This window comes from Pseudorca crassidens, chromosome 13 (genome assembly GCF_039906515.1).
Source record: "Pseudorca crassidens isolate mPseCra1 chromosome 13, mPseCra1.hap1, whole genome shotgun sequence".
In the NCBI taxonomy this organism is placed as follows: domain Eukaryota; kingdom Metazoa; phylum Chordata; class Mammalia; order Artiodactyla; family Delphinidae; genus Pseudorca; species Pseudorca crassidens.
Window position 1 is genome coordinate 62,908,313 of NC_090308.1, and position 14,417 is coordinate 62,922,729.

Genomic DNA, 14,417 nt, shown 5'->3' on the forward strand with positions numbered 1-14,417 from the left:
GGAATTCATCCAGCTGTCTGCTTCTCAGCATCCTTACAATGTGGATAGTGCTGGATGTAGATTTATCTTTCCCACAAGCAGGGAAAGAGCTCTACTTTCCCTTTGGAGCTTGCCCCCCATCTAAGACTGCACCCAGTTACATTTCAATGAATAACGATTTTATAGACTAATACGTATCAAAACTATAAGTACTTTTATGGTCTCTTCTGTTGAACAAGTGCTTTATCAAAGTGCAAATATATTTGGTTAAGCTTCTTCATCTGAGACTATGCTAATACATAAAACCAGGCTAATAGGTAACTCAGATAAACAGCTCAATCAGAGGCAGGGATTGGGGAAGGGGAGGTGGAAGCAAACAAATTAATTGACAGTTTTCAAACTGATCAATCAATGAAGTCAAAAACCTAAACCAGTCTATCCACCAGATTGAAGTTTTGTTTAAATGTTATTAATTGCAAACTTGGAGAACAAAAGAAGATGACTGATTACCAAAGTTTGGAATTCTTGAAGTGAATTTAAATTATTCCTTTTATCTTGGGAGGGAAAAAAAAAAGATGTGACTTTCATCAAAATTTGTACAATGTGTAACCCTAATGGTGAAGTTAAGCTCTGGAGACCCTTTATAGAATATAAATCTCTAGTATTCTGAATGCTGTCACAATAGATGCCTCACCATAGGCAAACATGTTGTAAGATGCAATTGATGCACTTGCCAAACAGAAGCCAGAGAACTACCATGTCTTTTAATGGCTAAACAGAGAACATATCAGATTGCTTACCTGTTTATGTTATACACAGTCAGGATATATGTTCTGACAGTTTCAAAAACAATATAATTATTTTTGAAAATTGAGGATGACATAGCTGTTTTATGATTCTTTAAATGTAATAAAATATAGAATCTATCTAGAGGGAGATTCCACCTTGATTTTCAATTAGCTTAATGAAACAGAGTAAACACAATTAGCCACAGTAATTTTTACAACCTCAATCATTATCTGTCAAACTATTTGGGTGATCATTTCTGCTTGCATAGTTGGGATAAATAAACAGGGCATAAAACACAGCAGGTCTTTTTGTCCCTGTGCTAGCTAAACTTGTATATCTCCTATGCATAGTTTATTATTTTTAAGCTGTAAAATCTTTTGTGTCTTCTGTGTAATTTTTAAAGATGGAAGACAAATGTTTAACAAGTAAGGGAAGATGGGGGAGGCAAAGGAGAAAGCGTATGCTTACATTTAATCAAAATTTAGCAAAGTGTTCAATTAGAAAATATCTTCTTTGTAGTGCAAATCAAGAAGGTGTTACAGCATACTCCTCATCAGTGTCTAAAGCTGACTGGACATAGTCCCTAAAGGTTATCAATCCATGATAATAAATAGTTACATTCTAGGGAGATGGTATTTTCTTACACTTGTAAGACAAATTACTATTGAGTTTATTTGTGTTCCTTTTCCTCACTCACTCACAAGTTTTAGCCAGTCATTCTCATCATTAACTTCTGTGAAGTAATAATTAACCCAATGCTCTAACACCATCACAAGGGCCTCTTAATATGTCGTGTCTCTCTTCCCAATTTCACACTGTATGTGTGTGTGTGAGTGTGTGTTTTCTTGGTTTTTTTCTTTAATGAATTACCCATCAGTTTTGACAGTACTGCTTATGAAACCAGTCAACTCAGTTTAAGTGGTTAGAGAAATTGAATACAAAAAATACATTGTAAAATCTCATAGAATCTATTTTAAAGAGAGGAAATATAACATTTGAGGAAGAACAATATCCAACAAGGAATGTAGAAACGTTAATAAGATAGTAAGTGGTAGAAAGTTTCAAATATAGTTCCCGAAAATTCCTTCTTACACACTAACTCTTCTTTTCTCGAAGTTGTTCTTTCCTCTAATCTATTTGTCACTCTCATAACTGCTTTAAAAACTTAGTTAATATATCATATCAATCTCTAAAATGAAATCATCTTAATGATATTTTACCTTTAATGTTCCATTATTGTTTTGATACAACATATTCCTTATCTCGTTTAGAAATATACAACAACCCTGTGGAAAGTTCTCCAGATACCCCCATTGTACTCCGGAAGAAAGTCAAAGTTGAAGACATTTCCTAACTCATGCCAAGTCAAGCAAGCATTCAGCCCTATGATTGGAACTCAGCCCCAGGTCTCTTTACTCTCAGTTCAGCATTCTTATGACAATACCCTCTGAAATCTGAACATTTCTCCACAATCTGGGAAAGTAATTTTTCTGCTCATCTCAAAATGCTTTTGCATGAATAGTGCTATCGATTGAATTGTGTCCCCTCAGAATGTATATATTAAAGCCCTTACCTTTAATGTAATAGCATTCGGAGATAAGACCTTTGGGGAACTAATTAGGGTTAAATGAGGTCATGAGGTGGGGCCCTCATGAAGAGGTCAGTAGCTTTATAAGAAGAGGAAGAGAGATCACCACTCTCTTTGCCTTGTGCAGACACAAAGAAAAAACCATCTGCAAGCCAGGAATAGGGCCCTCACCAGGAATCAAACCAGTTGGCACTTGGATCTTGGACTTCCCAGCCTCCAGAACTATAAGAAATTAATGTCTGTTGTTTAAGCCACACAGTGGGACTTTGCTATAGCAGCCAAAGCTGACTATAGTTATACAGTTCATACCATGTTTATTGTATTCACAAATTCACATATTCACAGATGCATTAATTTAGAAATATGCCCCTTTTTCCCCAAATTTTCATAATACATGAATTTTCAAATAATTTTATGAGATTAATTAAGGCCAGTTTTATTAATCACTCTCTCTTTTTGTTTGATTCCTTTTTTGTGTGTGTGTGTGTGTGTGTGTGTTTTTGTTTTTTTTTTTCAGTACGTGGGCCTCTCACTGTTGTGGCCTCTCCCGTTGCGGAGCACAGGCTCCAGACGCACAGGCTCAGCGGCCATGGCTCACGGGCCCAGCCGCTCCGCGGCACGCGGGATCCTCCCGGACCGGGGCACGAACCCGCGTCCCCTGCATCAGCAGGCGGACTCTCAACCACTGTGCCACCAGGGAAGCCCTTGATTCCTTTTTGTTGATGGAGTATTCACTTTTTCTTGTCATTCTAGTGGTTTCTCAGGAGGGCTTCAATATAAATGTGAGAAAGAAGTCAGATTGAGATGCAGACCTGACAAAGTCTGGACCCATCTTGCCCATCAGAGTATCAGAGTTGACGTGCCTTGGGCCAAAATGGCCTGGCCTTTTTACCCACACCTCACTCAGCCACTGGATGGAGGCTGTTGGGGGAAGCATAGTGGCTCACTGGAGTTGAGACACATCCTGAACGTGCTGACTGCTGAAAATCTCTGTTGACTGCCTTCCTTACAGCCAAGCAGGATCAGGTTGGCCCATCTTAGTTTTCACAACAGCTGGATATTTAGGATTACCCATTACCATTACAGTGTGGGTAAAGGCAAATTCTGAACATCCTGAATGATGCCCTGTGTCAGAATATCCTGAAAAAATACAATACATAGACCCTGTTGAAGTCAGTGGGATGACGTTGGCTATTTTCTGCCATGTCTACACCCGATCACCTGCCTACTATGGTCACCACCTGGCTACTTTTGAAGAAACCGGTTCACTGTGGAAGACCACACTAGCCATCTGCTCATCCTCTGGTCACAACTCTTGCTCCATGAGACCCACAGTATAATTAACTTTTACCACACACTTTACCTGGGTGAATAGCAAAGGGAGGGAATCTTAATAGCCAAGTGTTTATCCCCTCTTTTAGTAACCATATTTTGGATCAATTAATTAGCACTAGACATATAAGAAGAAATGTTAAGAATATTTTAATCCTAAAATATTCAAAGAATCATTTAATCTGAACACAGCTGTTAGCAAATATAAAATATTGTTTTTCTTTGTTTCTTTTTAGCAGAACTAAAACGTTTATCCCCAGCTCTCCTTGAAAAGGAGCTCAATTAGTGTATCGATAACTGGTTTCTCTCTCTTTGCTCCTTCTGTCCTTGGGAAGTGGAGTGATCTAAGGAATTTGTAAATTTGGCAAAGAATAGCTGGGCATATGTGACTCCACTCTGCCCTTCTTCCTCTTCTGGGAAAGCTGCTGAAAGAGAGCACGAGTTATACCCTGTTCTCCCAGGACAGGTCTCCACACGAGGCTGCCTATGAATGGAAGGTAAGGACCAGTCTAATTTTGAAACTATAATGCATGTCCTAAACCTGACTTTTATTCATAATAAAAGAGACACTTGGTATCCATGTTTATTCTTTGTGTAATTTCTTCCTATTTCAGTATCCAAACATGAAAGAAAATACTGTGAGGGTCTTCCTCAGAAACTCTCAATAATTATAACAAGGTAGACAAAATAAATAAAATCCTAATCTGTCTTATAATGATGTGTTTGAATTACTTTTCATACAAGTAAAAGAGAAAGGAAAGCTAACAAGTAAATATGACGGGAGAAATGTATATTTTAAGCTCCTTTAAAAGTCTGCTTTGACTTCAAGATAATCAAAATTCTTATAAATATCTGATAATAATGCAACACAATAAATAATGTAAACACCTCAAGTTTTCATCTGCTATGACAAATGTAATTCCTCTGGTTTCTTTTTGTTGGTTGGTTCATTCAAGAAAGTCTTTTTTAAAACATGGATTGACCAGATGGGCTTCCTATACTGCCATCATATAAGAACAGCTAGAAATGTTGAATAAATAAATCAGTATGATAGAGCTGTATATTAGAAACAACAAACAGGGATTGTCCTAAATGTTTGCCCCATAGGCAGGTTACTTTGAGCCAGCATATGAAAGATTTTGTGATTAGGCCTCAAAGCACAAAAATACCAATTAATTATGATGATTAGATATGTCTTCATTAGTACTCTATAAATAAATCATGCTCAGCATTATGCAGTCAGCTATCCTGGAAAAATATTCTTCTAGACGGTTGTGAAAACAACTTTATTAATTATAAATGCTCTGCAACTTACCACATATTATATTTTGAAATGTTAAACATACATATATACACGTTATATATGCGTGGAGGTATTTATCAAACTGTTTCAGTGTTTCTTTATGCTACTTACCACTAAAATGCTTTCCAGAATCAAGATGGGAGTTTGTTAAAAATCTGTATTTATTGTTAAAAATAAAAATGTTAGAACACTTATATTTCCAACTCCTTTCATGTTTTCAGATGACAGTTTTTCTCTTTGATATTTAACTTCTGTGTTTCCAGAGATGTTTTGTGAATGTGTTCCTCTCCGCTTCCCACCCCAGCCTCTTGCTGCCCTCAGTATATTTTCTTCATTTATTCAAAAGAATTTCTTCCTGAATATGTCGCTGTTATTAAAAACATTTTCATTGCATTTGAAATTAACCCAGTTGTGCAAGATATCCCCCATTCCCTCCTCCAGATCCTCTGTTCCCTTTTCTCTACCCTGCTAGACCTCTAGGAGACTGACTTCTGTGACCTGCATCGAGCAATTCCTTGCCCTCTAGTTTCCAGTTGATTTCTGCTAATGCGGACCCCTGGCGGGAGATCAGAAGTGGATAGGGGAGTTTATTCCCTAGCTCCTTCTCTGCAGGTTGACTGTGTACCTCAGCCAAAGGTCACAGCTCCTGGCATGTGATTCTTTTTTTTTTTTTTAAAAAAGAAGATGTTGGGGGTAGGAGTTTATTAATTAATTAATTAATTTTTGGCTGTGTTGGGTCTTCGTTTTTGTGCGAGGGCTTTATCTAGTTGTGGCAAGCAGGGGCCTCTCACTATCGCGGCCTCTCTTGCTGCGGAGCACAAGCTCCAGACGCGCAGGCTCAGTAGTTGTGGCTCATGGGCCTAATTGCTCCGCGGCATGTGGGATTCTCCCACACCAGGGCTCAAACCCGTGTCTCCTGCATTGGCAGGCAGATTCTCAACCACTGCGCCACCAGGGAAGCCCCCTGGCATGTGATTCTTACCAACAGATCTCTCTATGGGTTTTAGTCCTTTCAGATCTAAGAGTGGTAACAAATCTCTCCGTGTAACTTGACTTGGGGAACTGCATTATCTCTCTGGTTTCCCTATACCCTAGGCTAGCTTTTGTAAATATTCCTTTAATTAAATTTCTCTAAAATTATCCAATTTGAATAAGTAGTCTGTTTTCTACAGGACCTTGATTGATACATGATTCTCTTGTAGATTATTCAAACAATACAAAAAGAAAAATAGTAAAATATGAACATCCTCATTACATCTTTTGATCGTGAATACTGGAAATACAATTCAAATTGGCTTTAGCACCTGGATTTTTCTAGTTTTCTGAGTCAATATATCACATACAGAAACATACGCAGAAAGATGCACTTTTCAGAGCCAGTTGGGGTTTAAATAGGCCACAACAGAAGTTCTAGGTCCCATCAAACATGATTTTCCATCTGTTAACCTGGGAAGGAGTTTGTATCAGTCAGGAGACAAAATAAAATTAGGTAACTTAACAGAAACAATATATGTAAAGAATTGTTAGTTAGGTATTGAAGAATGAAAAAAGGCAAAAAGAAAAATTAAGTTATTATAGAAGGACTGTCAACAGTCTGCAGCTACCATCCTAGGGCTTCAGGAAGGAGTGCAAATGTATAAACTTGGAGTAGGCGCCCTGCAGAGTTGAAACTCAGACCTCAGAGAAGGGACCACTGCTTGACCTAAACTGGTATCTCTTAGCTTGGAGGAGAAATGTCACCGGACTAGGACCCAGAACCCTGAAGAGGGATACTGAACAACATCAGAAGGTGCTGGAGTTTCTGCAGGCACACACCAAGGCTGGTGTTGAAAGTGTTGAAAGACTGCAAACTCCCTTCAACATTTTACTAAAGCAAACTAGTGCCTCCAAAGGGAAGAGGTGAGAAGAGGCCAAGGTGATGCTGATAGGGACAGGAAGCCAACAGCGAGCAAACAAAATGAAACAAGTCCCTCTTCCTCCTTCATCCTTACAGCTCCCTTTTGTGCTTCCTACTGGCCAACACAAATAGAGAGGCAACTGCAAAGCTGACAGATTTCCAACCCCAGCATCACAGAACACTCTAGAAGAGAGAGTTTGAGCTGAGAGGCAATGGCTGAGAGGCAATGACTTAATAACTGGCATAGGGTAACAGCCAGAAAATCAATTACACTCCTTTAGTGAAAACACAGTTTCAGAGTTTTCACTGTACACCAGGCCCTGTGTGAGGCTAGTCTGCCTTAACTGCAGGTAAGTTTTAGTCATATTTCTAATAGGGCATTTAATATGCAAAGAAAGCAATTATAATATTATGTAAGAAGTGCCATGATAAAGGTAATAATATGGGACTTTTAGAGTGGCATTTAGGCAAGAAAAATAAAGTATCCAAATTGGAAAGGAAGAATTAAACTGTAACTATTTGTCAGGGGCATGATTTTATATATAGGAAAATTTAAAAACTCATCAAGAATCTGTTAGAACTAATAAACAAATTCAGTAAAGTTACAGAACACAAAATCAATATGCAAAAATCTGTTGCATTTCCATACACTAGTAACAAATTATCAGGAAGAGAAATTAAGAAAACAATCCCATTTACAACTGCATCTAAAAGAGTGTAATACCAAAAAATAAATTTAACCAAGGAGGTTAAAGATCTGTATACTGAGAACTACAAAACATTAATGAAAGAAATTGAAGAGGACACAAATAAATGAAAACGTATTCTGTGCTCATGAACTGGAAGAATTAATATTGTTATAAGGCCCATACTACCCAAAGCAATGTATAGATTCAGTGCAAACCCTATCAAAATCCCAATGGTATTTTTCACAGAAATAGAAGAAACAATTTTAAATTTGTATGGAACCAAATACAAATTTGTACAAATGCAAAACCAAGTACAAATAGCCAAAACAATCTTGAGAAAGAAAAAAAAAAAGGACAATGCTGGAGGCATCATGGTCTCTGATTTCAATCTATATTACAAAGCTATAGTGATTAAAACAGTATGGTATTGGCATTAAAAGCAGACACATAGATCAAAGGAACAGAATAACAAGCCCAGAAATAAACCTATGTTTATATGGTCAATTAATTTATGACAAAGGGGCCAAAAATACAGTGGGGAAGGAACAAGCTCTTCAATAAATAGCATTGGAAAAATTAGACAGCCACATGCAAAAGAATTAAATTGGACCACAACAAAAATTAACTCAAAATGGATTAAAGACTTGAATGTAATATCTGAAACCATAAAACTCCTGGAAGAAAACATAGGCAGTAAACCCCTTGACATAGGTCTTGGTAATGAGTTTTTGAATCTGACACTCAAAGTGAAAGCAACAGAAGCAGAAATAAACAAGTGAAACTACATCAAACTAAAAAGTTTCTGCACAGCAAAGGAAACCATCAACCAAATGAAAAGGCAACATATTGAATGAGAGAAAATATTTGCAAATTATTATATATTATGTACATATATATAACTATATATCTGATAATAAGCTAATATCCAAAACATATGAAGAACCCATACAACTGAATAGCAAAAAATAAAATAAAATGAAATGTTTCAGTTAAATAAGGGGCAGAAGATCTGAATAGATAATTTTCCAAAGAAGCATACAGATGGCAAACAGGTACATGAAAACATGCTCAGCATCATTAATCATATGGAAATGCAAATCAAAGGCATAATGAGATATCACATCACACCTGTTAGAATGGCTGTTACCAAAAATACAAGAAATCAGAAGTGTTGATGAGTATGTGGAGAAAAGAACCCTTGAGCACTGTTGGTGGGATTAAATTGGTACAGCCGCTATGAAAAACAACATCAGGTTTCTTAAAAAATTAAAAATAGAACTACCATATGATCCAACAATTCCACTTCTGAGTATTTATCCAAATAAATCAAAAACACAAATTTGAAAATACATATGTACCCCCATGTTCATTGCAACATTATTTACAGTATCCACTATATGGAAACAACCTAAGTGTCCATTGATGGATGAATAGATAAAGAAATTGTGGTATACATATACAATGGAATAGCATTCAGCCATAAAAAAGAAAGAAATCTGTGTTTGTGACATGATGGATGGACATTAAGAGCGTTATGCTAAGTGAAGGACATAGAGGGACAAATACCGGGACTTCCCTGGTGGTCCAGTGGTTAAGAATCTGCCTTCCAATGCAGGGGACGTGGGTTCGATCCCTGGTCAGGGAACTAAGATCCCACATGCCGCTGGGGAGTTAAGCCCGCACGCCACACCTAGAGAAGCCTGCACTCCCCAATGAAGACCCAGCGCAGCCAAAAAAAAACAAAGACAAACACCACATGACCTCTCATATATGAAAACTAAAAACAAACAAGCAAAACACAAGCTTCTAGATACAGAAAACAGATTGGTGGTTGCTAGAGGCAGGAAGTGGAAGTTGGGGGAAATGCGTAAACTTTTTTTCAGCTTAAATAAATTGAGAAAAGGGGATAAGGGGGCATGTGGTTGGTGAAATGTAGGTCCCTTGCCCTGCTCTACCTGTCAGAGGAAAAAAGTCTTTGACCCTTTTGTCTCTCCTTGAACCTTGGCTCCCTCCAAGATTTACATAATGGAGACTTTATTCCCAAATAAGTTAAACATTTGTATTTTCGCCCTGAAATATGCTCACTAAAAATTATCCCTTTGGCAATCCAACATTCATATAAAATGTTCTTCCTGTTTTGAAAGAAAAAACTCCTACCACAATGCAGTTTCCTCTCATAGCAAAAGTCCGTTTTACCAGTGTCTCAAAAGAAAACTCTATGTCTCTTCCATCACGGCATCTAGCTCCAAGTCTAGGATCCTTCAGTAACATCCATCCTGACCCTAGTTCTCTTGAATCCAGTCTTGATATTCAACAAAATATGTCTGAAATTATAAAGTTAACCATCACTTATTCCTGTGGCAGTAGTGACTGAAAGAAAAGGAACTGAAAGGAGAAAGAGGTTACAATTATGTATATATATTTTAAATAAAAATGTTTGCAGAGAAAAAGATGTATACATTGGAGCCAATACTCATTTTTACAATGATCACAAAATAATATATACATATATGTATATATTAGTGTGTATATATATATGTGTGTGTGTGTGTATATATATATATATGTGTATATATATATATACATATATATATATATATATCACTATTTTTTTTTTTTTGTCTGCACCGCGAGGCATGTGGGATCTTAGTTCCCCAACCAGAGATCAAACCTGGGCCCCCTGCATTGGAAGCATGGAGTTGTAACCACTGGACCGCCAGAGAAGTCCCAATATCACTTTTATTTTTCTTTAAACTGTATATTTCCTTTGCCATCAGCTGTTGTGGAGTTCTTTAGCCAGTAAAGTGATCGACCCTTTATTCCTAGGAGTTCCAGGTTCTTGCTAGTCCAATCTATACAGAGTACCAGTATTTTTTTTTTTTTTTTTTTTTTTTTGCGGTACGCGGGCCTCTCACTGTTGTGGCCTCTCCCGTTGCGGAGCACAGGCTCCGGACGCGCAGGCTCAGCGGCCATGGCTCACGGGTCCAGCCGCTCCGCGGCATGCGGGATCTTCCCGGACCGGGGCACGAACCCGTGACCCTGCATCGGCAGGCGGACTCTCAAGCACTGCGCCACCAGGGAAGCCCAGAGTCCCAGTATTTTACCAGTAGATATGGTTGTATGAAAATTCCTCAGGGACCATTTAAGAACGCATCCTCCTTGACGCAACATTATTCTCTTTTCTCTTGATTTCCAGAATCTAATGACTCAATCCAATACAGTAATCCCTTTTTTTGCCTGCTGGCTCAGTTTCATGAGACTGAATTGTCTAGATGGTGTTGTTGACTTCCATGTAAGCATTGCTGAATCCCCTGGTAGAACATTTTCCCCATGGTTATTACTAATGTCTAAACTAGTAGTTCCCAATCTCAGGGATGAGAATTTTTCTAAAAATGAGAGTGGCTGATTAGGTTTAACTGTGAGAGGTGCTAATTACAATTTTATTCCTTTTTGGGGGAACTATATATACTTATTATGAAAGAAATAGCACCATATACTGGTCAATGTTTCAAATCATAGGTAGCATCCTATGATCTGGTGCCATAACTGATTCTTCAATAAGGTATATGATAAGACTAAAGTAACCTAAGAGCACTACCCCCATTGTCGTATTTCTTTCATGGGAAATTGAGTTCCTTGTTTGAAAGAAATTATGAGCGATATCATCATGTTGAATAAGGTATTCAGTTGATTACAACATTCATGAAAATGCTGCCTTGAGGCATGATGAATGGAGAAATCAAATCTAAATCCAAATACAGAATAAGTAACTAGTCCACATCACAGGAATTCTCCACGACAAAAGAAGTAAAAGAAAAATAAATAAATCATCAACTGTTGTGCAGAGGTATTATGGTACAATATTATAGGTTCATATTTACTACTTTTGGAAAAATGTCTTCATACGCTGGTAAAGGGACTTCTGTGTTGTTGCACTTGTGAATTGCATCCATCTTGTTCACCATAGCCACATAGTTCATTAGGCAAGTTCTGAAGATATTATAGAAGGGAGATGACTGACACTGAGAGATCATGTTCTCTTGTCTACCTAATTATTATGAGTGAAGATGTCCTTTGAGCATGTATATTCTTTATGTTCCAAGCCCATTTCAAAAAAATTCTTCCCTGCTTCTCCTTCCTCTCCAAATACTTATCCTTTGAGATTCCTTATTATCTACAAAAACTAGCAGCCACTTCCCATAAATTCTTATAGGTCCTTGCTTAAGGCAGTGTGAAACAATTGTCAAGGTCTACCTGATATACTAGCACCAGAGAAAACTGGACTTCCTGTGGCATTATTTTGTACCATGAGATTCACAAGTGGCCCTGTAGGTTGTAAAGAAAGAGTATCCTCCAATAGGTACAATGAGTTAATATATGCTTAAAGCCTGAATAAGCATTTCCCTTTCACCAGGGAACCTTTACCTTGGTAAGTGGCTATAGGTGTCTTTAGGGAGAGGAATGAGGATGCTTCTTTGCATGTTCTTCAGTGTCAATGGACTATGGGTGGGAATTGTTCAGGGTGCCAACATACTCTTCCTACCAGTTCTTTAATTTCCACATGAGAGAGAAGGAAAAGCTGTGAATTCAACTGATAGTCTTAATTTTACTATCTCTAAGACCACATTTTGTTTTTTACCCAGCTCAGTCCCTGCAGCAACAAAAGATAAGAGATTCTTTTATCTTGATCCTAGAAACTCCCTGGATTTCAATCAGTGCTATGAGCCTAGAATTCAAGGATTTTAACTTGTCATTCTCTTTCTTTAAGCTGCCCATTATGTTTGAAACAGCTGCTCCTTTCCTAAGTCCATAAATTCCTCATGTCATCCTACTGTTCTGTGGTAAGAGCAACTCAATTCCCATAAGTCATGCCTGCACTGTGCATTTGATGCCAGGTGACCACAGGCAATGATTTGATTAGGTTTTTCACTGCTGAAGAATTCCCATCTTGGCATTTGAGCAAGATTTTGAGTAGCTGACCCAGCTATGCCAGATAAACAATTGATGGTCCCCATATTCCCTTGCAGGTATCTATCGATGCACCCCATTCCTTGGTAACAATTTCTCTCTCAGTTGGGATCTTCGTTGTGAGCAGCAAAAACAGCTCTTCTAGCTAATAAAAGGAGAAAATTAATTTATTGAAGGAATGTTGGATAGTTCATAGAATTAACTGGCAGGATGGAAGAACTGCTAGGAAAATGGACAGAAGACAACAGAAGGTTTGTGGGAGGAACTGCAGCCGAGATGATGTTGAAGAAATGCACTTGTTTGGATGCTCCTTAGGTACCAATGGTGCCATGGTACAGATCCGCCACTACATACTACCACTGCTACACACACCAGAAAGTGATAGATGATAAATCCAAAGGACATAAATCCAAATACAGATCATGGGTAAGCATGAAAAAGAATGCAAAGCAAACAGAAGAGAAACTAAAGGTAATCTCTGTTGGTGATACACAGGAATGTAATAGAGGCATTCATTATTTGAGATTAAGAGGGAAGGGATATTAAGAGACATTTGATTAATATGCCATCTTTATTTAATATCTTCCATATGCTCAATTATCAGTTGTATGACCTTGAGAAAGTCACTTATCCTTCCTGTAACTGGTTCATTATCTCTAAAATGAAGATAATAATATCTACCTCTGAGGATGTCATGAGGAAAAGATGAGTAACACACACAAAACAGGTACAGGTGGTACCCAGCATATAGTATGCACTTTTAGGTGTTAGTTAACTAGTAGTAGTAGTAGTAGTAGTAGTAGAGAGGTAAGAGCCACTTTAAGTTTGAAAAAAAAATACAAATATGTAAATACAAAGAAAAGAGAGCATTTAGACAATTGTTACTATAATTAATTTAAGAACTGCTGTTGGAACAAATTAGTCAATTAGATGTCTTTCACTTTTCATCTTATGTTAAACAATTAAGTCATAAAAATTGAATGAGTATTTTTCTCAGAGCTGATACTTGTCTTCAGATGGAAGTTTCTTTATAGAAATAGTTAATATGCTAGAATAGAAAGAAAATTTGGTTACGCATATCTAGTAGGAACAGAGCCAACAATATACTTGATGATAAAATGTTAGTGGCAGTGCCATTACAGTGAGAAGCATGCCACTATTACTACCGAGTGAGTTCCTAGGTAATGTAATTATACAAAGCAATACATATATGAGACATTACAATGGTAGGAAAAAATTACTCTCGCAAAAAACATGATCGTCTATCTCAAAAACACAAGGGAATTAATGGAAAAAATTGTTTAAATTAGGCCTAATAAAATAGTTCTAAAAAGTAATTGAGTACACCAATAAAGAAAAATCAATGGCTTTCCCATTCATATACACAAGATTCAACTACTAGAAAACGCAGTGAAAATATATAATAGAAAATTATGATGTGAAATAAAGGACAAATTCCATTCACAGTGGTAGCAAAACCTGTAAGATTCCTATGGATTAATCTGATGAGGATGTGTAAAACCTAAGTGGGGGGGGGGGAATATTTCCTGAAGACATGAAATATACCAAGATTTTTTTTTTCCTGAATGAGGAGTTTCAATCCTAATTCTTAATTTTTCTTGTTAGTTCTCCTCCAAATCAGTTAATTTTTTAAAAAAATTCAAATTCACTTTTTAATTGTATTTGTCCAACTGATTCTAAACTTTTTCCATTTGATATTTTTTGTTTTTTGCTTTGTTTTATTTTTGCTTTTCCTTAAACAAGTTTTCTCGAATAGAGATATTGTTAACATTTTGGTTAAAATAATTCTTTGTTGGATGGGACTCTTTTACTTATTTGAATGTCTTAACATCTCTGGCTTTCACTGGGTAA